Raw genomic sequence first — 21,846 nt, 5'->3', positions numbered from 1 at the left:
TAGAGCTAGATAACAGCACAGCACACTGAGAGCCAGGACTGGTGGCTGTAAACAAACTTTATGGAACTGCGAGAAACTTGGCCATGCCCATGATAAGTGGATATTTTGACAAATTAAAATCATTCCAGACCAAGGATGATGCTGGACCAGAGAGTGCCAGACTACTGATGTTCAACCTTACTACATATTTTAAATATCAGGTATCATTGTCATTCACAAGTGTATTGCTCAGTGTCTCTTTATTAGACCAGGAAAATAGGAACCAGTGCTCCAGTGTTGTTTACAAGGGTGGGTTTAAGACTTTGTGACCCTATCAAATTGTTTGCATGGCTTGTAAAATTAGTTCATGTATGTGAGGTATTTTTCCTTCAATTTAAACCCATTTTTGTTCCCTGTGTTAGATTGCTGGCAAATTCTGTGTCTCCCTCCCCAATTCTTGCTCAACACAGAACAAATAAATAGGATAAACAGGACATTAGTAATCCCAATAAAGAAGACAGCATCTTAAGAAACTGTTATATGAACCTTAAGCAAGCTTAGAAAAGGCACAGTACTAACTCTGAAGAAAAAAGTACAAGTACATAAAGTGTGTGTGTGTTTATAAACAGATTAAAAATATGCTATACTGGAACAGCAATCTTCCCTGATTGACTTCTTTTCACATAGAACACTCCTTGCTTGAGTTTTCTCATAACTCTCTTTTTTTTTTAATTCACTACAGAGCTTTCCCTTTTGGTTCTTGAGAACTTCCTGGAGTACAGTCACATGACCTGATTTAATAGGTCTATCCTTAGTAGGGTGGTCACTTAGGCCTTTCAGGTGTGTTTTGTAAGAAAGACAGCAGCCACTCTGTAGGTAATGACTACTAGCCAAACAGCATACTTCTAGCTAAGAAAACCCCGAGTTAAGGTAAGTTTTGTGGGGAAACTTCTAAATGTGATCCTACAGACTGAGAGATGGTGAGGTGATTTTTAATTCTCCTTGAAGTTAAAAAATATAAAGGAGTACTATTGTGTACAGATCTTTGATAAGGCTGTTCTCCCTTCTCATGCAAGGGAGCTGTGATGCTAGGCAGGGCTTGTATCTTTGCATTAAACAATGTGTAAAAAGGTGCTCTGTGGAAACTGTACTCAATAAGCAAACTCCTGTAACCAGGGCGGTTTGGCAAAACTCTCACTGACTTTAATACAACTGGGAAATATTCTCAGGTATGCATCATAAAAAGTGCTAAATAACTTAGTATGTTACATACAATTGCACAGATGACATGGATGTTTGTTATTGTTAATTTTGAAATCTTTGGTTATTCAGAGAACTATTGCCAATTTTATTTGTGACAGAATTTTGACCTATCACAAGCAGTTATTGATTAAAAACCAATATCATAACCAAATAAACAGCATCATATGTACTAGATAGTGTTTTCTTAGAAATGCCAAATTGAAAATGAAGGGGTTTTTACTTCTTTTAAGCTCATAAAATATGCTTGTATACATTTTCATACTAATGCTTTGAATCTCAAATATGTTTTCTGGGGGTTTTAAAAATGTCTATTGATTTTATTCCATAGTCTGTACAAATACTCTTTTTGGTTTGGGAATGACCTGATCTAATAAAATTTGCAAGATGGGGAATTGATTAACTACACAAAAGTGAGATACTGTATACAACGTAGATTTTTGAAGCCATTAACGGCACCATGAATAAAATAAAGTGAAAATTATGTGCTGAGAGATGGTTTTCAAAACAGAGAATGTATTTACAGAGGAAAATGACAAGGCAGCTTATCCATCCTGCAAGGGTGTCAATAATTGTTTTAAAGAAATAGAAGGTATTTGGGGGGGTTTCCAGTCTTTAACTTCTCAGAGGCTATTAACGTCAGTGGCTTATCTTTTGAAAATAATTCAGTTAACTGAGGAGTCCTGTGGCACCTTATAGACTAACCGAAGTGTTGGAGCATAAGCTTTCCTTGGCAAAGACCCACTTCATCAGATGCATGTAGTGGAAATTTCCAGAGGCAGGTATAAATATTCAGGCCAGAATCAGGCTAGAGATGACGAGGTGGATCCAATCAAGGAGGATGAGGCCCACTGCTAGTAGCTGATCTGGAGGTGTGAATTCCAAGAGAGGAGAAGCTGCTTTTGTAGTTAGCTAACCATTTACAGTCTTTGTTTAGTTTGACACAATCAACTCAGGATTAAACAAAGACTATGAATAGCTAACTACAAAAGCAGCTTCTCCTCTCTTGGAATTCACACCTCCAGATCAGCTACTAGAAGTGGGCTGCATCCTCCCTGATTGGATCCACCTTGTCATCTCTAGCCTGATTCTGGCCTGCATGTTTATACCTGCCTCTGGAAATTTCCTTGCACATTTCCTTCTTTTCTTTTAGTGCCTGCTATGCCCATTAAGAGAAGTGAGTGGCTGAGAGTTCTGATGTATATATTCTACCATACGCTTGGATGTCAATAGTTTTCACTGTTGAGGAGAAATGTCTGCTATAAGGGGGAAGTTTGTAGAAGATCTCTGAAATTAAAAGCCTGGTTTTCCAGCAAAGGATCATTGTGTTTTTATAATACTTTTATTCATGTCAATAAGTGGCAAAAAATTGAACTTGAGTGACCCATTTGTGAATATTGGAGGGTCAGACTCTTGGTCACTTATTTAAGAACATAGATCAGATGTCATAGATACGTTTTTGTTTTTGTTTTTGTTCTTGTTCTTGTTTTTAAGTAAAATGCTTCTTTGTCATTTTCTGGTGCTGAGGAATAGTCCTATCTCATTTGCTTTGTTTCTCAATATTTAAAAGTGCTTTACTCCAGTCAACCGACCAATTTTGCTCCCCTTTCAATAATGGGAACTTTGACATCTGTAATTTAGTTGTATTTCTTCAATCTACCTTTTAAGAAAAAGAACTTATTGTAGCATGTAAAAGGAGCAGGTTAAAAAGGCAAATTGAAGTTTGCTATTAACTGCTCTATAATAAAGTCATGTAATGTCATAGGTATCGTTCTTGTGCATCACAATGTACAATACACTAAGAATTGGAGGGTTGTTACTTTTTAAAATTGTCTGTCCTCTTGCTGATTGTTGAATTCCTATTCAGAGCCTGAGTTTGGCATGGAGTGGCAGGTCACTTCCTTCTCTGACCAGACTCTTCATTTTCAGCTAACTTCATTTTCAGTTAACTCCTCCCTAAGATCTAATTTATTTTCAGTTCCAGAAAATGTAATCGCCATGGATGAAAGTCACTTCTCTAAGGTCTGACTAGCTGAGCAAAAACCACTTCCTCAGCCAGGAATCAGGGCAAGAGTCTGCAGACTGGGCTGTTGTGGGGACATTACTTCATGGTGTGTGTTGTCCACTGACTCCATGAAAATATTGATACCTTGCTCAGTCCCCATTTCTGATCTCTATGCCAAGCCACATGTGATGTGGTGTCTGCCCCGCACTGGCCCTTTAAGGATTCAAACCCAGCCCTGGTAGAGGGCTGTGGAGCCTGGGCTGAAGCAGATACAGCCCCAGCTGGGCCCTAATTGGCTGTATAAAAAAGGGCTCCTTGAGGAAGAGGCACACACTCTTGTTGGGGAGCAGGAGGGACCTGGCTTCCAAGGCTGCTGGAGGCTTCCAGAGACAGTGGTGCTGGGGAAAAGCAAGCCCAGCTGGGATACTCTGGCCTGATCTCACTCCCAGCCTGTGGGGCCTGAGGCAAGGCCTGAGAGTACTAGGGCTGCAGGGGAACAGACAGGATAGGAAAAGGCAGCAGGTCCTCCCCTTCTCCCGTCCTCCCCCCCCCCCCCGACCTTGCCAATGATGAGTGGTCACCTGAGGCTACATCAAGACTATAAGCTTTTTGCACAAGAAGCTTTCTTCAGAAGAGATCTTCTGAAAAAACTTCTTCTGAAAGAGAATGACCACCCTGCAAAAGCGCATCGAAAAAGTGATGCGCTTTTTCAAAAGATAGCATCCAGACTGCCTGGATGCTCTCGTGTATGTAAGCAGTGATTGCTATGGACAGAATGGCCACCAGGGCACCAGTGCTTTTTCTTCTTCCAAAAAAAAAAAAAAAAAAAAAGCTCTTTTACAAAAAGGCTTGTACCTTGTAGAATGAGGATTACCAGTTGCACAAAAACCCTTCTGGTCTTTTGATTTTTCTGTCAAAAGAATGCTCTTGAAGTATGCATTTAATTCAAGTTTTGTTGGAAAAAATGGTCCCCGCAGGGTTATTTCAAGGAAAAAAAACCCTTCCTTCAAAATAACACTCCTCAAGGAGTTTTTCTTGAAAGATGCAATTTTGGAAGAGCGGCAGGCCACGATTATGCAAATGAAGCATGGGAAATTCAAATCTGTGCTTGATTTGCAATTTTGCTTGTCTGCATTTGCATTCCTTTCTTGAAGGAGGAATGCAATGTAGACATACCCTCGGGCTACGTCTAGACTGGCATGATTTTCCGCAAATGCTTTTAATGGAAAAGAGTATCTAGATTGGCACGGACACTTTTCCACAAAAGCCCTTTTTGTGGAAAAGCATCCGTGCCAATCTAGACACGCTTTTGCGCAAAAAAGCTCCGATCGCCATTTTCACGATCGGGTCTTTTTTTGCACAAAACAAATCTTAGCTGTCCACACTGGCCCTTTTGCACAAAAGGACTTTTGCCCGAACGGGAGCAGCATAGTATTTCTGCAAGAAGCACTGATTTCTTACATGAGATCGCTAGTGTTCTTGCGGAAATTCAAGCGGCCAGTGTAGACATCTGGCAAGTTTTTCTGCAAAATCTTGAGTCTGCCAACTCTGTCACAAGACACTAAATTGGGACGTGAGCTCCTCTTTGGAACACATCATTTAAATGAGACCTTTAAATGTGTACAGAGTAAAAATGGTACAATAAATCAAAATGGGAACAATTCCCATTGGTTCTGTTTGTCTCTTAAAATCCTGTGATTTGGTATACATAGTGTATGAAAAAATAGAACTCCAGCTTTGCAGTCACACAGTCCTGTTTTCTTTTCCTTAGCATGTTGTCTTTTTTTCTTGGGCATCATTTTTGTTTTGTAACTCCTCTTATTGTGCCTTTTAAATGTTTAATGGCATGTGCCTGAATGCGTATTCATTGGTTATAAATCTGATTTAACTGCATGGTACATCATATCCTACAACATGTATATTGAAGTCATCTTTCAAGTAGCAGATGAATTGTTGATCTCTTGATGTCCTTCAGTTTCATAGAACTAAACTGCAAGTGAATGAGTGTGCTGAATACTGGCAGGAGGCACCGAAGTTCTGTCTTACTTGTAAGAACACACCTCTGTACGTTTCCCGGTCAGAATCAAGATTTTTAAAGGTGGATGCCTAATTTTAGACTCCAGTGTGCTTATTTAAGCACCAGGTGGCATGACTTTCAAAGGTGTTTTCCTCCCATCAGCTCTTTTACTTTGTTAGGACCTGTTCAGTGCTCAGCTCACTTAAAAATCAGGCCAGTGAGTTAGGTGCCTAAAGCCATGTCTTCACTATGCGGGAAGGTTGAATTAAGATACGCAACTCTAACTAAGTTAATTACATAGCTGGAGTTGACATACCATTCAGAATCTGAAATTAAGGTCTCCACAGTGGGAGGTGGATGGGAACAAATGCTTCCATCAGCTTCCCTTACTCCTCATGAGGAGCGGGAGTTCCAGCACTGATGGGAACATCCTCTGAGTTCGATTTAGCATGTCTTTAGTAGACCCACTAAATGAAACTCCAGAAAATCAATCTCGGCAGTGTCAATGTTCCGCCTACTGAAGACAAGACCTAAGTGTAGAGTTAGAAGCATAACTTCTCAGGGTTACTCTTGAGACTTTTGGCCCAGAAGTCAGATTTTAAGAGGGGACTGTGTGGTTGCAAAACACATTGACAGGGAGATGATGTTGTATTCTGGTAAACATCAGAATCCTTCTTTTTAAGAATTTCTGTACAGAAGTTCTGTACAAAAATAAGAATCACGTTCGATGAATGTGATAGCATTCTGCACTCAGGTCCAGGCCTGGGCTTATGTTCTGTTATACTTTCATGCATATAACTTTGTGAGGAGCACTTCCCCAGCATAGGAGTACTCTCACTGATGGAAGTGGGACTTGAATATATAAAAAGAGAATTTAGACTTGTGTCGTGCAAGTCTGAGAACATAATTTTACCCAAAAGGAGGTATCTCTTAATGTAGGTATCTATTTTACATTATTCTAGACTATGTAATACTTTTCAATTCTATGCACTGTATCTTTTTAACATAAAGAATAACTATAATTTTTATAAAAATTATCTTTGAAATCATGATTGCATTTTTATACTAAAAAATATATTAAAATATAATATAGCACATATTAAAAGTTTAATATGTGCACTAAGCACATATTAAAAGTTGGATTTTGAACTGTTAAATACATGTGATTCAGTGGTGGGGTTTTTTGTTTCTTAAACTAGAGTAAATATCAGTGATTTTTTTGAGCCATTCCTGAATTATTATTATTTGTTGTTTTAATTCAGTATAGGGTATTTGACTGATCACTTAAAAATGTTTTCCCCTACGTGCAGCTAACTTTTTAGGACCACAAACTTTTTTGAAAAATTAACTTCTAACTTTTTTCCTTTTTCTATAAGAGAAAACAGAAGATCAATTTATTTCCCAACCACAGGATTTACTTTCTTCCCAGGACTGCAGCTGCCATGACGCACACATGTTTTCTTAGAATGAGAAGAACTTGAAACTTGTTATAATCACAGCCATCATTTTCTGTCCAGCCAGACACACCCGGAATACTAGTCTGTCTTCAGGCATTTAATCCCCAGAATAATATAAAAACCACCATGCAAAATTACTTGTTTTATACTAGCAACGCTTTTTTCCCAGCTGCATAAAAGCTGGTTTGCTCTTTCTCAGGATTGTAAATGTGGGAAGGAAAGAGAATGAGACCTGAAAAGAGGAGTTGAATCATGTGTTACTGTCAATATTTTGACCTTTTCACAGTTTAGCTGCAACCATTCCCAGTTGAAATAAATAAAAAGACAATTCTGCTCTGTAAAAGGATGAATCTATTGTCATTTTAAAAGCTATCTTCTTGATCTCTTCAGGTTTGCAGAGTCTGCTTCGCTTTTCATACAATATTAAGTCAGGATAGACATTTCTGGGGCCATATTTTTAATTCCTGGTATACCTTTGATTTCAAATTCAAATTTATACTAGTTGATCTGTCTGAAGCCTGCAGTAAACACAATGATGCTGTGGTACCTGCTAGACATTCTTAGTGGTAACACAGCAATTTTTTGGCAAAATTGCTATATAAACATCTCCTCTCCAAAAATGGTCGAACCCAACACATACTCAGAACAGGAGAGGACAGAGATGTGAGGAAGTTGTTTCTAGTTCCCATCTCCCCCTACTAACTCCATCCCTGACATGGTCTAGAACAGCTCCTGATAGGACCTAGAACAGCTCCTCTAGGTTATGCAACTGGGGTAGTGTTCTTAATAGATTCTACACAGTGCAGATAAATATAGCAGAGTTCTGCTCTGACATAATCGATCCATGTTCACTACATGCAGGTCATGTCTTGGATGGATGACTATGCAGGGCTGTCAGCAGAACAGATGGATTCTATGGTACCTCCCCACTAGGATACTACATTGCTTGACACCTGTGGCTAGGTTATGATCTCTTTGTGCCTTAATGAATTACGGAATTTGGCCCATGATTTCATACACTGTACTCAGGCATAATTAACAATGATATTAATGGGAGCTTTGCCATTATGCATATTTTATAATCAGGCCCCTAGTATGCCAGGTATAAAATAAATTACTCCATGCTAATTACAGCAGAAATAGATCTGTTTCTTCCAGAAAGCTGATTGGATTGGCCCATTGTGTTCAAAGGGGATTAACATACCTATTGTAGATAATGGTATGCAAAATACATTGATACATGCAAGACTGAGTTTTTTTTTATATTCCTGGAAATAAGTATATAAACATGCACTAGAATAATGATCCACTTTTTTCTTTTTGCCTGAATGAAAGCTTTGCTGCTGAAATACTGTCCTTTCAACACAAGAAATTATAGGCTCTGATTTCTCTATAGCAAACAAAGCTCTTGTTTTGATTTTCTATTTAGGCTTGGGGACTGTGAAAGAATTGCAGTATTAATCCTAAATTTGTTAGCCTTTATTGACCAAAAGCTGTTATTGCTTATCATGCTTTAAATGGGGAGACTCTAGTGCTGGTTCCTTCTGGGGAATTCACTTTAATTCCTTTTTGTTTGTTTATTTTTTTACAAAGCAATGCATTTATTTTCTAGAGGAATTTATCTCTGCAGCATGATGCTTCCCTACCTATTAGATAGCATTTTGCTCATAAATCTATAGTCTGGGGCTGACTCAGGAGCACACTTTTAAGTCAAAGGCTGAAAAAGAAAAAAGTTGGCATGATAAATTATATCACTACATGTCGTTTCAGAGGCTGCCCAAATTCAATTCTTCTAGCAAGGTGGCAACAGCAAAACAGTGCTGCCCTACCAGCTGAGATGAATTAAAGAAGTTCAATCAAATGTTTGCTGCTAGCCTGGAGTCCCTATTTGCACTGTAATGTAGGACTAAACAAATTTCTACCTAAAACTGCTGTAATGGGAAGTTGTGGTTGAGCTCTGCTTCAATTTCACACCACTACTGTGCTGTGGATTCCCAAGTCATTTTCAGTATATTAATGGCCACTTGGGGTAGTAAATGGTTTGGTGCTGACTGCTGTGTAGTGCTCTCGTATTAAGCTCGGCAAGAATGAAAAATTGTGTTTACATTTATTCAATCTAGTTAAACAGAGGGAACAGTTTCTTTGTGCAATGTCTGTATTTGCTGCCCTACCACATCCTTTGCTATTGTATCTTAAAATCACCTTGTCAGAGTATCACTTAGATGTGTTGTCTTTAATTAATACATGTTTATGAAACATGATTCTAGAAGCTGCACTCATCCAGAGTACAAAAGCTTGCCATGAGGCCCATGTTTCTACTCAAAACTGTTCAAGTTCTGAATTTCAAGTAACGACTATTTTTAATAGCCTGTTAGTGAGGCATATTTACACCGAGAATTATTCACAGAATTCCAATTAAATAAATCTGAGACAAACATACCTGCAGAAAAATTGGAAATAGAAAGAGGTGAAATACATTTAAAAATAACTTATTTGCCTAATTCCCCTTAGTCAAATCAGTACCCATCCAATGTATCTGAAGTCCTAGGACAAAATGCCATTAAAAATTGGACACCTCTGTGTCAGTAGAAACTGTTAGTTTGGATTTATTAGAAGCAAAATGTAAATGTATACTAGTATCAATCTCAACTACAGAATAAATATTGGTATAGCCAGCTTTTAACGAAATACCAGTATGATACAGTCCATTGCCACTATTTGCACATCACCCAGAATGCTATTGAGTGCTACAATAAGAATTAAGAAGAGCATAATAATGATAATAAATCATCACTCACAGATTTAAGACCAGAAACTATGGGAAGAGCCAATAGCAGCACACTGTATTTTATGCAGCATGGAACCGTATGTATACAATGAAATATTTCTTCCAATAAATCTATTTCACGAGACCACTCGCAAGTGCAACAGCATCTCCAAAAAAATATTTCTGTTGGAGATTTGTAAGGTAGCATCCTGGAGTTCCATCCACACTTTCACAAAGCATTACATCTTAGTCCAGCCCTCTTCTGCAGATGCAGCCATTGGGACCGCAGCATTGTAAACATCTATGCCATCTGAATGTTCACACCACCTTCCTGTTTCAATACTGCTTATGCAGCACTCCCACATATGGGATATACACAGGGACCAGCACTTGGAGACAAAATGGAGGTTACTTATGTATAACAGGAGTTTATTCAAGATGTGTGATTCCTTCCCCTCTACTTTGGATTGTGTCTCCATGGCAGAGAAGGAAGTTGGGCGGTGGCTGGTCCACACTACCCCATTATAGCCTCAGTACTGAGCATGTGGAACATCAAAAGGTAGGCATAGACCAATGGACAGTACTTGCACATTCACTGGTCTTGGATGCATGGAGCATATGTTTATCTTGGTCTGGAATACACAAAAAGACTACATATCTTAAACCTATTGTTTATAGGTTTGATAGCTGAGCTGCTTGCTTCACATATACCTCTTCTGGATGCCTATTCTCCTTTTGACACCAGAAGTGGAATGATGACTAATCACTGTTCTTGAATCCAGGCATCTATTGAACCATACACAAATATAGCAAGTGCCACCGTTGTACAAGTTGACTGTGAAAGTTAGAAAGTTGTCATGCCTCTTTGCTAATTCATTACTCAGCACGAAGAGTAATAAAAGGTCAACAAATGGATGAGCATAATCAAAACAGAGTAGATTTTTGCAGTCTAGAGCAATACAAAATGTGTGGGTTTTTTTTTTTGTTAAATTATTTTTTGCATCTACTCAGTAGTAGTGTCAATCAAACTGTCTGACTGGCAAGCAGAGAGACTATTCCAGTCATCTCATTGCATTTGATGTGACCTTTGGTATCTGCTGATCTCAGAATATAGCTCCACCGGACCTGCTTTGTCAGGCATATTAGTTGCAGAAATGTATGCGTATTAAGAGTTCACAAAGAAGTTCTTTAATCTTTCGACTAAAGCACAATAGGAGGAAAGAACTGACAACTAGATGTCTTAAGAGTGGGGGGAGCAGGAGAGCCGACTTTAAGGGCCAGGACTCGTTAGTTTAGCTTGTAGCTAAATAAAAAACGAACCCTTTCCTCTCCCCAAGTGTTTATAAATTATAAATAACTACTTTCCTCACTTGAAAAGGATTAATTTCTCATCTTAAATTTCAGAAAGGAATCTCAAACAACCAGTAATACATGTCAGCCTCTGCCATGAATTATTTCCCCTTTATCGGCTTTTCCAATTTGCTTTAAAAAAAAAAAAAAAGTAGAACAAGTAGTAGGATTTGAAGGGGGAATCCGTGATTCACCTTGCTAGATTTCGGTTAGGAATATTTAGTACCCAATATATAGACTGTGATACCATTTATTCAATTGGCTTTAATCTTGATCTGTGTCCTTTTTTTCCTTCCTTGATGATGCAGAGAGAACCTAATGTGTAATTTTGGATGATACCCCATCTTAAGGGAAAAGACTGATGTCGTGTGATGAGGACCCATGATGGGTCTTCTCTCCCCATGCTAGCAGTTCCTGCAGGTTGTCCTGGGAAACAATTCCACTGGTCAGTATGTTTGCTCATGCTGGTGCCTCACCCATGGACACTTCAAGGATTTAATCTTCTTCCTCATGAGACAGCCCTTTCTGGGAGCTAGTACTGCAATCCCACCATCAAGCCACTTCCTCAGTAGCAAATGGTAGGGTACCCATGCCCATCCGCTACTCCAGGTCCTGGCCCAAGGATTCTGTAGGTAGCAGCCATGTGCTGCATCCCCTCCAAACTCTCAGTACATTTCATAGACTCGTGGAAGGTCATCAAGTCCAGCTTCCTGCCCAAGGCAGGATCAAGCCCAAGTAAATCAACCCAGCCAGGGCTTTGTCAAGCCAAGACTTAAAAACCTCTAGGAATGGAGATTCCACCACTTCCCTAGGGAACCCATTCCAGTGCTTCACCACCCTCCTAATGAAATACTTTTTCCTAATATCCAACCTAGACCTCCCGCACTGTAACTTGAGCCCATTGCTCCTTGTTCTGCCATCTGTCACTACTGAGAACAGCCTCTCGCCATCCTCTTTGGAACGTCCCTTCAGGAAGTTGAAGGCTGCTATCACATCCTCCCTCACTCTTCTCTTCTGCAGACTAACCAAACCCAAATCCCTCAGTCTCTCCTTATAGGTCATGTGCTCCAGCCCCCTAATCATTTTGGTCGCCCTCCGCTGAACCCCCTCCAATGCGTCCACATCCTTTCTATAGTGGGGGGAGGGGCGCGCATAACTGGTCACACTATTCCAGATGTGGCCTCACCAGAGCCAAATAAAAGGGAATAATCACTTCTCTAGAACTGCTGGCAATACTCCTCCTAATGCAATCTAATATGCCATTAGCCTTTGAGGCTACAAGGGCACACTGTTGACTTATATCCAGCTTCTAATCCAGTGTAATCCCCAGGTCCTTTTCTGCAGAACTGCTACTTAGCCAGTTGGTCACTTTCCTGCATCCCCAGCACCTTCTTCACCCTTTCGTCAGGCGCTCAGCATACTATTCTTAGCAGCCATTCAGGAGCTTGCTTTCACTCCCCTGTTCCTGCACAGCGCTGTTTTGTCCAGGGTGCTTCAGCTGACTGCAAAGCAGATAATCCTACATCCTCAAGCCCCAAGGAGCAACTGACCAGTTCTTCTCTGCAACTGTTCTTATGTGAATCTGTTGGGCCCTAGTGGGCTGCCCCTCTCTGATTGGCCACTTTTAATATTGCCTCCCTAGTGCTCGCTTAACCTCATACAGGCCAGTGTGGGGCAGACATTCCAGCATAGGGCCATATAACAAAATGTACCAGGAGACTTTGAGAAGGTGCATACAAACATCCTTGCTCCTGTTTTCCCTCACTTGTTCCTACCATAGATTATTCTCATTCTGGGGTAAGAACTGTAACTGTACATGTACAATAAGGACTTAATTCATGTTTTGGTATCCTTGGGTATTACAGCTATACAAATAATTAATTATAAGGAAAGTGAAACAGAAAAATGACAGACATTTCTTGTTAAACTTTTTTCTTTTTTTCAGTTTTTCTAAACTAAATTCTTTCTGTAAGTTCTTTCTCTGTGTATATCAGAGTTCTCAATTCAACAGAAGCCCCATACGCTACAGGCAGATGTCTGCTACCCTCTTTAAATTGAAGTTATTTTAATCATTAGAACACCTTTCCTTAGCAGTGACTTCATTCAAAACATTCTTTCACCTCAGTGGATTGACTGTTTGGCACCCTCAATACTGGAGCTAATGTTGTTAGTTAAGCTGACAGTCTTACATCCTCCCATCCAATGATGATTTGTACATCTCTGTGATATGGTATGCCTCCACCATCTGAGGAGGAATTTTATGGTTCTTGTTGCACCCCTTTTGTTTTTAGTTTTCCCCCAGGATGATGAATTACACCATGCGACCTGCCTACTATCTCTGCATGCATGTGTTCACTCTAGAAATAAAGCAGGGAAACCATTTAGAATCAAATGCAATTATATGCTAAAGACTATGATGTCTCAGATGAGATGTTTGAGCCTATGACTGCTCTGAGAAGGAAAAAAAAACTTCACCTCAGCGTGGTATTCCTTCTCAGAGCAGTACCCTGTTGGATCAAGATTAGGGATATTACATTGAATTTTTACAATAAAATTGTGTTATATAGTGTGCTCCTACAACTGTCTCAAACACAAAGTGTATTGGTTACCACACTATAAATGCTATAATGAAACTAAGTGGTGGACAACAGGTAAAGAAACCTATGAACAGCTTACGATAGAGAAAGGTAACCAGTGAGCCTAAGCTAAATGCAAGTTGGGAGAGATTTGTAAGCATATGGGGTTTGTGGGAGACCATTTAAATGAAGCAGGCAATAAGAGTTAGCAGTCCGTAGGGTATGCTGTAATGAACCATAACACCAGTGTCTCTGAGTCTGAGTGTGTGTTTTAAGTGTCCAGCAGAGTTCAATCCCTTGGAGAGTGCAGATTCTTCAATTGCAGTTGCGGGTAGTTTGATGATGAACACATGTCAAGTACTGTCCATGTGCCTGATGTCATGGTTTCCTCTGGAGGTGATATTATTTTGATTGTTTAGTTATTTCCACTTTTTGTTTTCGAATGGGATATCTATGATCTGGGTCTTTTATAGTTTTGGCATTCTTGAACGAGGTAGGTTTCCTGTTTTTCTTATTTTTTTTTTAATCTTTTGTTCCAGTGTGTGGAAGCATGTGATAACTTCTTGTTTTGACGTAGTTCCTTCCAGAGTATATGAAGTGCAGAAAATGGTTTATCAGTGGGTTTTTTTTTCTGAGATCCCTCTCCCGAGCTGTTCAGCATATTTTGAGTTTTATATAGAGGTCAGAGGGTGTTATATGTTGAGTCCTCAGGAGGATAACATTTTGTTTCTTCTGTCTGCTCAAAAAGTAGATGTTGATATTCAGTCCGGCTTCCTTCTTTATGTTGTGGTGCTATGGTAGTTGGTGTAATTTATAGCAATCCCAAAAACTAGACCATAGGAATTATAATATAGGATGAGGGCTGAGGTCTTTCTAATGCAGTGTCCTGTCTATGGAAGTGAACAGTATCCGATAGTTCAGATGAAGGTTCAAGGAACCCTGCACCAGGCAGATGTGATATAATCCGCTCTCACTGATGGCTCATCCAAATCCTGAATAGTTCAATTGTTTTTAACCTTGTTTTATTGCCATTCTGCTTGCAATGGACATGTGCAGAACCAGGCTCCAGGATAAGGAGACTGCAAAGAAACTTTTTCAAGCTCCCCACTCTTTATCCTTGTTGGGTTCAGCAGTAGTTAGACTCCTCTGGAAATCTAGTTCATTGGATTATGTATATACTGCATTTTCACTTTCTGCTAGTCTAGGAAAAAGGCAGAAACTCTGGCATGGCTCAGCATAGCTGTATTGGGGCACATAAATGTATTTCAGGTATACACAGGTTAAAATATTTGACAGCATAACCAGACTCTCAGAAATCCAAATTGTGCACCTTTTTTACAGGTGTAAAATAATTCAGCAATATTGATTTAAATAGAATAGAGCAATCATGATGATGTAATTTCTGCACTGAAGTTTATTTTATCCAACTACGTACATGTTCAAGAAAAGTGTGCTATTTTATAACACAAGCATTTGCAACCACTATCTCCAAATGAAGGAGCTCACATAGCCAAACCTTCCAAAAGGAATTGGCTTCCATGCTTTAATCTGAGAAGTGGCGAGAGTTCCAAAAGCTGTGGGGCAAAAAGACATGCACACATGCAAGATACAACATATTCTCTGTGCAGTTCCAGTCCCATCCATATTCCTTCCTACACAGTGTAATCTTGGAAGTATCTTCTGGAAGTAAAAAATGTGTCTCAGATGAGATGTTTGAGCCTATGACTGATCTGCAATCTGAAAACAGGACAAAATCGAAGAAGGAAAAAGAATACTTAAAGGAGTCTGGAAAAGAAAAAGTTAAAGGGCATCATTGGTGACCACACAGGCAGTCAAATGGATCTGTGTCATGTCACTATATGGGAGAGCCAAATTTAGATTTGGAGGCTGGGGGAATGAAGTTAGCATGCTCAGGTCCTGTGTCTCCTTTTGATAGGTTTGTTTATTATGTCCGTAGTTGCTGTTTTTGTTTTTCTTGACAAAGTTCTAGTACAATAGAACCATGTTGGCCTAAGTTTTTATTGGGAATTTAGTATGGGTAGGCTCGCCAATCTGATGAGACTGTTTCTAGGATTCTCCTCCCTCCTGCCACAGAAATTAAGAGCTCTATGTCAGGAGGCAGATTTCGGGATTCACAGCAATGACACTTACACCATTGACAAAACGGAATGCTTTTAATGTCAAGAGTATTATGATTATACACAATAAAAGGCTTAAAATGGCAACCTCGTAAATCATGGCAATTGTCTCTGGTTGTACCATGAATTTAAATGTAACATAAAGACTAAACATATAGATACATATGAACTCTTGAGTAATCAATTGCAATGGCATAACATATCAAGCATACCTAGTATACCACAATACTTACACCCTGAAGACCCTTGGGAGATGAAGGAACCAGCCTCACTCCATGGATAGAACGGGGGTCTTGGTGGGGAAATAGAAATGAGTGTAAAGGACAGTATGAAAGGTAAAGAAAGATAGAAAAATGTGAACCCCAAGCGGAGCCTTCATAGCCTTTTTCTTGATATTTTGACGTCACCAGTAACCAACCCAAAAACAGATTCCTGCACCTTAAGATTTGAAAGTGAGCCTACTTGATTGGAGAGAGCACAACTCAACTCCAAAAAATGGACAAGATGCTGACAGTTCTAAGACTGACACAGATGTTATCCACCATTTGCCACTTATGGATAAACTGGATGCTTTGCCTATATTTTTGGATCTCTATGTTCTTGTTAGAGAAAATAACAAGATGTCTAACGTATATCCAGGCTAGCGCTATAGACTCCCTTTCTGGTTTTGACCCAGCCTTAGCGACAGGACTAGAAATTTCCACACATACTAAGTAGCTATATCTTATAACTTACTCTTACTTATTACCTAGAGATGCTAGATATGGACCAACCAGAGATGAGCCTTCAGTAATGAGGAATATTAGACTGATAAGAGAGGCACAGAGACTTATGGGGAAGAAAATCTGAGGTGAGCATATGGAAGGAGGGGATGGAGAGGAAGGGAGAAATCCTTATTTGTCAGCACAGGTGGCAGTTTCTCTGCAAGTAGCAATTGTTTGGAGAAAGGAGAATTAACAAAACAATATCACTTCTCCTAAGTGACAACTAAGAATTGATGTGACAGTTCAGATACATTCATTTGTGGGTTTTCATTTGCTGGAGATGTTCATCTTTTTGATGTGCGGAGGAATATAACTTAATTAAATACTCAATTTGATCAATTTGTGCAGACATTAAGTTACATCTAGTGAAAAAGATGGCATTACTTTTCCAAATGCCTCTATTCATGACACATCCTTTTTCATTTCTGATGATGTGCCAATGTCTTCTGCAATAATCCACATGATTAAAGATATTGAGTTGGCTATAATTCATGGCTGTGATAACCTGCCTTCAGAGGCAAAGCCTTTCATGCATCACAGGAGTGTACTTCCCAATCAGAGACTGCAACAAAGTAGCACATAGCATATTTTGCTAGTGACCGCTCATAATTAGTCTCCTAAACATGATCTTGCACACATTGGAAAGGCTCAAAGAAGGAGATAATGTGTAACAAAAAGCTTATCTCAGTTATTGATTTGCTTTCTTATTTAATTTCAATCTCTATATGAGCTCAGCATAATTTTGGACCACAATACTTCAGTTTAGAATTACAGCTAGCTGCAATGGCACTGAAATGAGAGAGAATGCTTCCAAAATAGATTTGCAGAGTTCTCATTCTTCTTTCATATTATTGCTGGAATTTGAAAGCTAGATAAAGGAGCTGATCCTCATATCAAAAGGGAATATGGGAGTAGAAGAAAGCCATCACCAGAAGCAATCAAACTAGTCATCTGCTAATCTAGAGAAGATCTCACAATACCAGTGGCATAGAATGACAGAGGTGGTTACGTATCACTGCCCCTGATTTGTACTGGCAATAAACCACTATTCGCTTTGTAAGGGCAGCCCATAAACCAAACCACTGAAATCGGCATCCTGATTAAATATAGTACTAGCTTAATGGGCATATGGGAGTTGTCTCCACCACCAACTTTTGTCCTCTATGTAATGTCAGATCTGGTCTGCCATCTGAGCTTACCTCAGTGACAGACCCAGGAAAAATACTACTCTGGCAAGCTGGATAGAACTGCTTTATGGAGTTCAATGTTGAGTTTGTCCCATACAACGTTAGAAGATACAACGTTGAGTCTGTATGTGTGTAGTAGGTTGAGTCATGGTGTTGCACATTTGGTCAAGAGAGCTAGCAGTGCAAGGAGAAGAAAGCTAGTACCATAAAGGCATTTTAAATATACGTGAAGACTAATTTGCAAGACCTAATGAGAACATGTGCTATGTTATGTCCATCCCTGAGACAGAGACTGCAGTGTTGGGTTTCCAAACCAAGGGCTCAATCCTGCACTCTTTGATGACAAAAGCAAGATTTGATGTGGTATGCAAGAAAACATGATGTGGTATGCAAGATGTACTATGTCTGTGGGGTCTGCAAATGTGAGAAAATGAAGCTGCATGTTCTGTCACCATGAAAGAACAACGAGGAGTCCTCTGGCACCTTATAGACCAACAGATGTATTGGAGCATAAGCTTTCGTGGGCAAAGACCCACTTCATCAGATGCAACACTGGGTCTTTGCCTACGAAAACTTATGCTCCAATAGGACTTCTCGTTGTTCTTGCAGATTCAGACTAACGCAGCTTCCCCTCTGATACTTGTCACCACGAAGTATTTGATTCTGCAAAATAGGAGTGTTTTCACTGAACTAACAATTAAACTGTCAGGAATATTTTGTGTAAATTGAGTGACCATATAATCCTATATCTGTAAAACATTATCCATCTTTGTAGCTCCTCCTTCTTCTGTGATATGTTATATCTTCACCTGTGAATCATCCTCCATTTCGTATAAGTCCATATCACAATGGTGCTCTTTTATGCATGCATTTGACGAAGTGGGTCTTTGCCCATGAAAGCTTATGCTCCTACACTTCAGTTAGTCTATAAGGTGCCACAGGTCTCCTCATTGCTTGTGCTCTTTTATGGGATCACACATAAATCCCAAGATTTTGAATGTCTTCTAAAAATACAGAAATTATAACAGCCTGGAAAGATGCCACTTGTCCTTTCCACAGTGGAGTCAGATCTATTTGGGGGAAGCAATTGTTTGTTCACAGCAACTGAGGTTGTTCCATTGAGCCAAATTGTTTAATGGGGCAAATCAAGACAGGTTTCTTAAACTCTTTAGACAGAGTTATGGACATATCCTTCTGACACTGACTGTTAACACCAAGCATTCATGTCTGTTACATAGGCTCTAGCCATACCTTACTCTAAAATTGGTGGGTTTTTAATAGCTAGTGCCTATGAAAATCAAAGTACTCTATCTGCTTAATGGTAAACTAAAAGATCCTCCCATTTCCTTGCCAATTAAATAACCACTCCCATGTGTCTTACTGCTCTTGCCATAGCTATTTTGGAGCACAGATTTTAAACAGCAAAAGAGTACTTAAACATTACTTGCTAATGGAATTAGTTGGACTACAGTATGAGGGAAGCTTTAAAGTTAAAACCATTTCATATTTAGAAGTGTGTAGCAATTGGCAAAGAAGATATAATGGAAGAGAGATGTAATGAGTCAGATGTAAATATTTAAAGCTAAAATGCAATAAAATAATACAATATTAAGGAGCAGCAGCATCACAGTTAAAATTCTCTATATATTTTAAAACTTAGAGCACATCTTGGAAAAATATGATCATTATGATTGATATAAATAGAGCACACACTATTATTAGATGACTTTAGATTTTGACTTTATCATATGCATTCAGCTTCTTAGGCTGTTTGAATGTTTTCTCTATTGTACTAATACAAAACTACAAAGAGCTAGAATTCAAGAACAAATGTCTAATTCTGACTAAATCTCTAGTAAATATATACTGTTCAATGGCAAAGCATTGTGTTGAGTAGATAGTGATCATTCAGTATATTTCTGGCAGTTTGCTTATTATATCCAAGAAGTCATTTGAATAGAACTTCCAGTGAATACATTAAAATAGATCTTCATGTGGGAGTCCCCATGGACAATTCCATTGGGAGACCATTTCCCCATGGCTACATGACTAATATATGCAGTGTACTGTCATCTTTTTTTCTTACAGACAAGTGAAGTATTGTTAGTCTGCCCTTTCCTCTTAAATTGTATCACAGGCATCCCAGATGCCTTGCAAAGGGGGTGAATCTTCCTGCAGAGCCAGAGATATTCATTATTGTAAAGCATCAAAACCATGTTAAAATTCCATCTGCTGTTTGTTCACTGTGGCATTGTCAAAATTCTAGCCAGAAGAGAGGGAAATAGAAATAACTGTACACAACTGAGGCTGCTTCAGAGGCTGAACTTCATTATCATAGTCTTTTTCCAGTGGATTTAGCTAATGCATTTTATACACTTCTGTCAAATCAATTACCTTAACAGACACAACATGTTAGTTTCTGAATTAGGCAGACATCAAAATCTTGCATCTAACTTCCTCTCATTCTTCAGTTGTGTTGCTTCTCTTGCCCATGTTAAGGGACACTGTGTAGAATGTTGTGTGATTTAATATGCTCTTATAACTTGCAGAGAGAAATGATTCCAAGGTTCAGTTAAGTACCACAGCTCTTGCCCTGACAACTGATAGAGCTGAGTTTACCTAAGGCTCTCGGTCCCTTAGGTGCAGGAGGCATCCTTGCGGTATACCTGCCACATGACCATGCATCCCTTCCCGCATGTCAGGTACCACTCTGGTTGCAGGATCAGGAAATTGGAGAGTACTGGAAAGTGGCATGGTGTTGAAGCAAGATATAGAAAAACAAGAACTTAACCTTGAACGTGTAAATGTGATGTGTCTTCTCGTGAAAACAACGTAGGCTTTAAACAAACTGACTGAGATATGCAGTGTCATCCAACTAAATTATTTACATTACCTTTTTCTGCTACTTGGACTCTGAGAGCACTCCTGCAGTGGAAGGGTAGCTTATTTAATAATGTAGTGAGTCATTTCTTTTCAATTGCCTTTAACGTAAGAGAATCAAGCTGCAGAAAAAGCCATTAGCTTGGACAGCATAAAATTCCAGAGCTGAATATCAATGTGTCTTAGACAGCAAAAGTGTGTGTCAATGGTGGTCCAACCCCTTCCCTCCTAAAAAACCCCCAAATATCCCCAAACTGACTCAGAGCTGGAGCCAGGGTGAGCTACAACTGAAGTAACAAATATCTACTTCTGTCTCACACGCAGGCAGGCGACCTTTCCAATTTCTAAGATTGTGAAACAGTCTAATGAGGAAGTGGAGTGCATGCTGTGAGCTCTAACAGAACATGATTGAATTTCACTTTGACTGCTATTACTGTGCAGTGACCTGTGGAGTTTGTTAATAAACTGTTATTCCATTATTGTTCCTCATTGTAATAGACATTATCAGTGTCTTTCCCCGCCTCTTTCCTTTAGCAGATCCAGTCACTTTATCTCTGCCATGTGTTAGTAAATTTCTGTTATAACTAAGGCATTTTATATATTTGTCTGCATCTGAAGTACAGATGGCTTGCCTGCTTTTACTGGCTAAAATAAAACACTGTAAAACCCAGATGCTGCACCGTACTTGCGTGCTGTAATTATTTCCACATGCTGTTTTGTCTATTAAGTACAGTTTTTAATTCTCTTCCCCAGCTTTCCTTCTTCAAGGATAAAGTTCCTCATAAACACAACCTTTAGATAATATTTTTTATAACCTGGATATCATGTGTTTTAAATAAACCTCAGTTCCAGATTGTCGCATTATTCTAATAGAGCAATAATTCAGTTTTAATGGGGGCGGAGGAAGATGTAAACCAGGGGTGGGAAACCTTTTTTGGGTCGGGGGTCGTTGACCCACAGAAAAATCAATTGAGGGCTGCACACAAGCGAGAAGTGGGGGGAAAAAAACCCCAGAAACTAAAAAAGTGGCCACCGACTCTCTCCATATTCCCATCGCACACCAGAGCCTTAGGGGGCCCGGGCTAATAGATTTTGTGTGCTCAGTCATGTCGGGATAGCATGTAAGCCTCATCCAGCCCCAGACCTTATAACTTCCCCACCCCGATGTAAATAATAAGCCCTAGTTTACACTAGGGAGTTATTTCAAAATACTCCCCCTTATTTTGAAATAATAAGCAAAGCATCCACACTACCAAGACCCTTATTTCAAAATAAGGGGCTGGTTATTTCAAAATCTGTGCTCCTTCTTTCCTCAGGGAATAATGCTTATTTTGAAGTAGTTATTTTGAAATAGCATTAGTGTGGATGCTCTGTTGCTGCTATTTTGAAATAAACTACCTCCCAGAGTAATTCAAAGTAATTACTCCCCAGTGCTTCCTGGGGTCTAAGTTAAGGTAACCTGTCCA

At 39.3% G+C, this 21,846-nt stretch overlaps 1 long non-coding RNA gene across 1 annotated transcript; it reads left to right on the top strand.

Moving 5' to 3' along the window:
- The first annotated feature begins 726 nt into the window (after positions 1-726).
- LOC142826721 (uncharacterized) lies at positions 727-21,070 on the top strand. The gene is made up of 3 exons (XR_012900929.1): positions 727-909; positions 16,304-16,399; positions 20,705-21,070. It is a non-coding gene; the product is annotated as an uncharacterized LOC142826721 (long non-coding RNA).
- Positions 21,071-21,846: the final 776 nt, after the last annotated feature.

This window comes from Pelodiscus sinensis, chromosome 2 (assembly GCF_049634645.1).
Source record: "Pelodiscus sinensis isolate JC-2024 chromosome 2, ASM4963464v1, whole genome shotgun sequence".
In the NCBI taxonomy this organism is placed as follows: domain Eukaryota; kingdom Metazoa; phylum Chordata; order Testudines; family Trionychidae; genus Pelodiscus; species Pelodiscus sinensis.
This window is presented reverse-complemented; position numbering and strand designations above follow the sequence as displayed.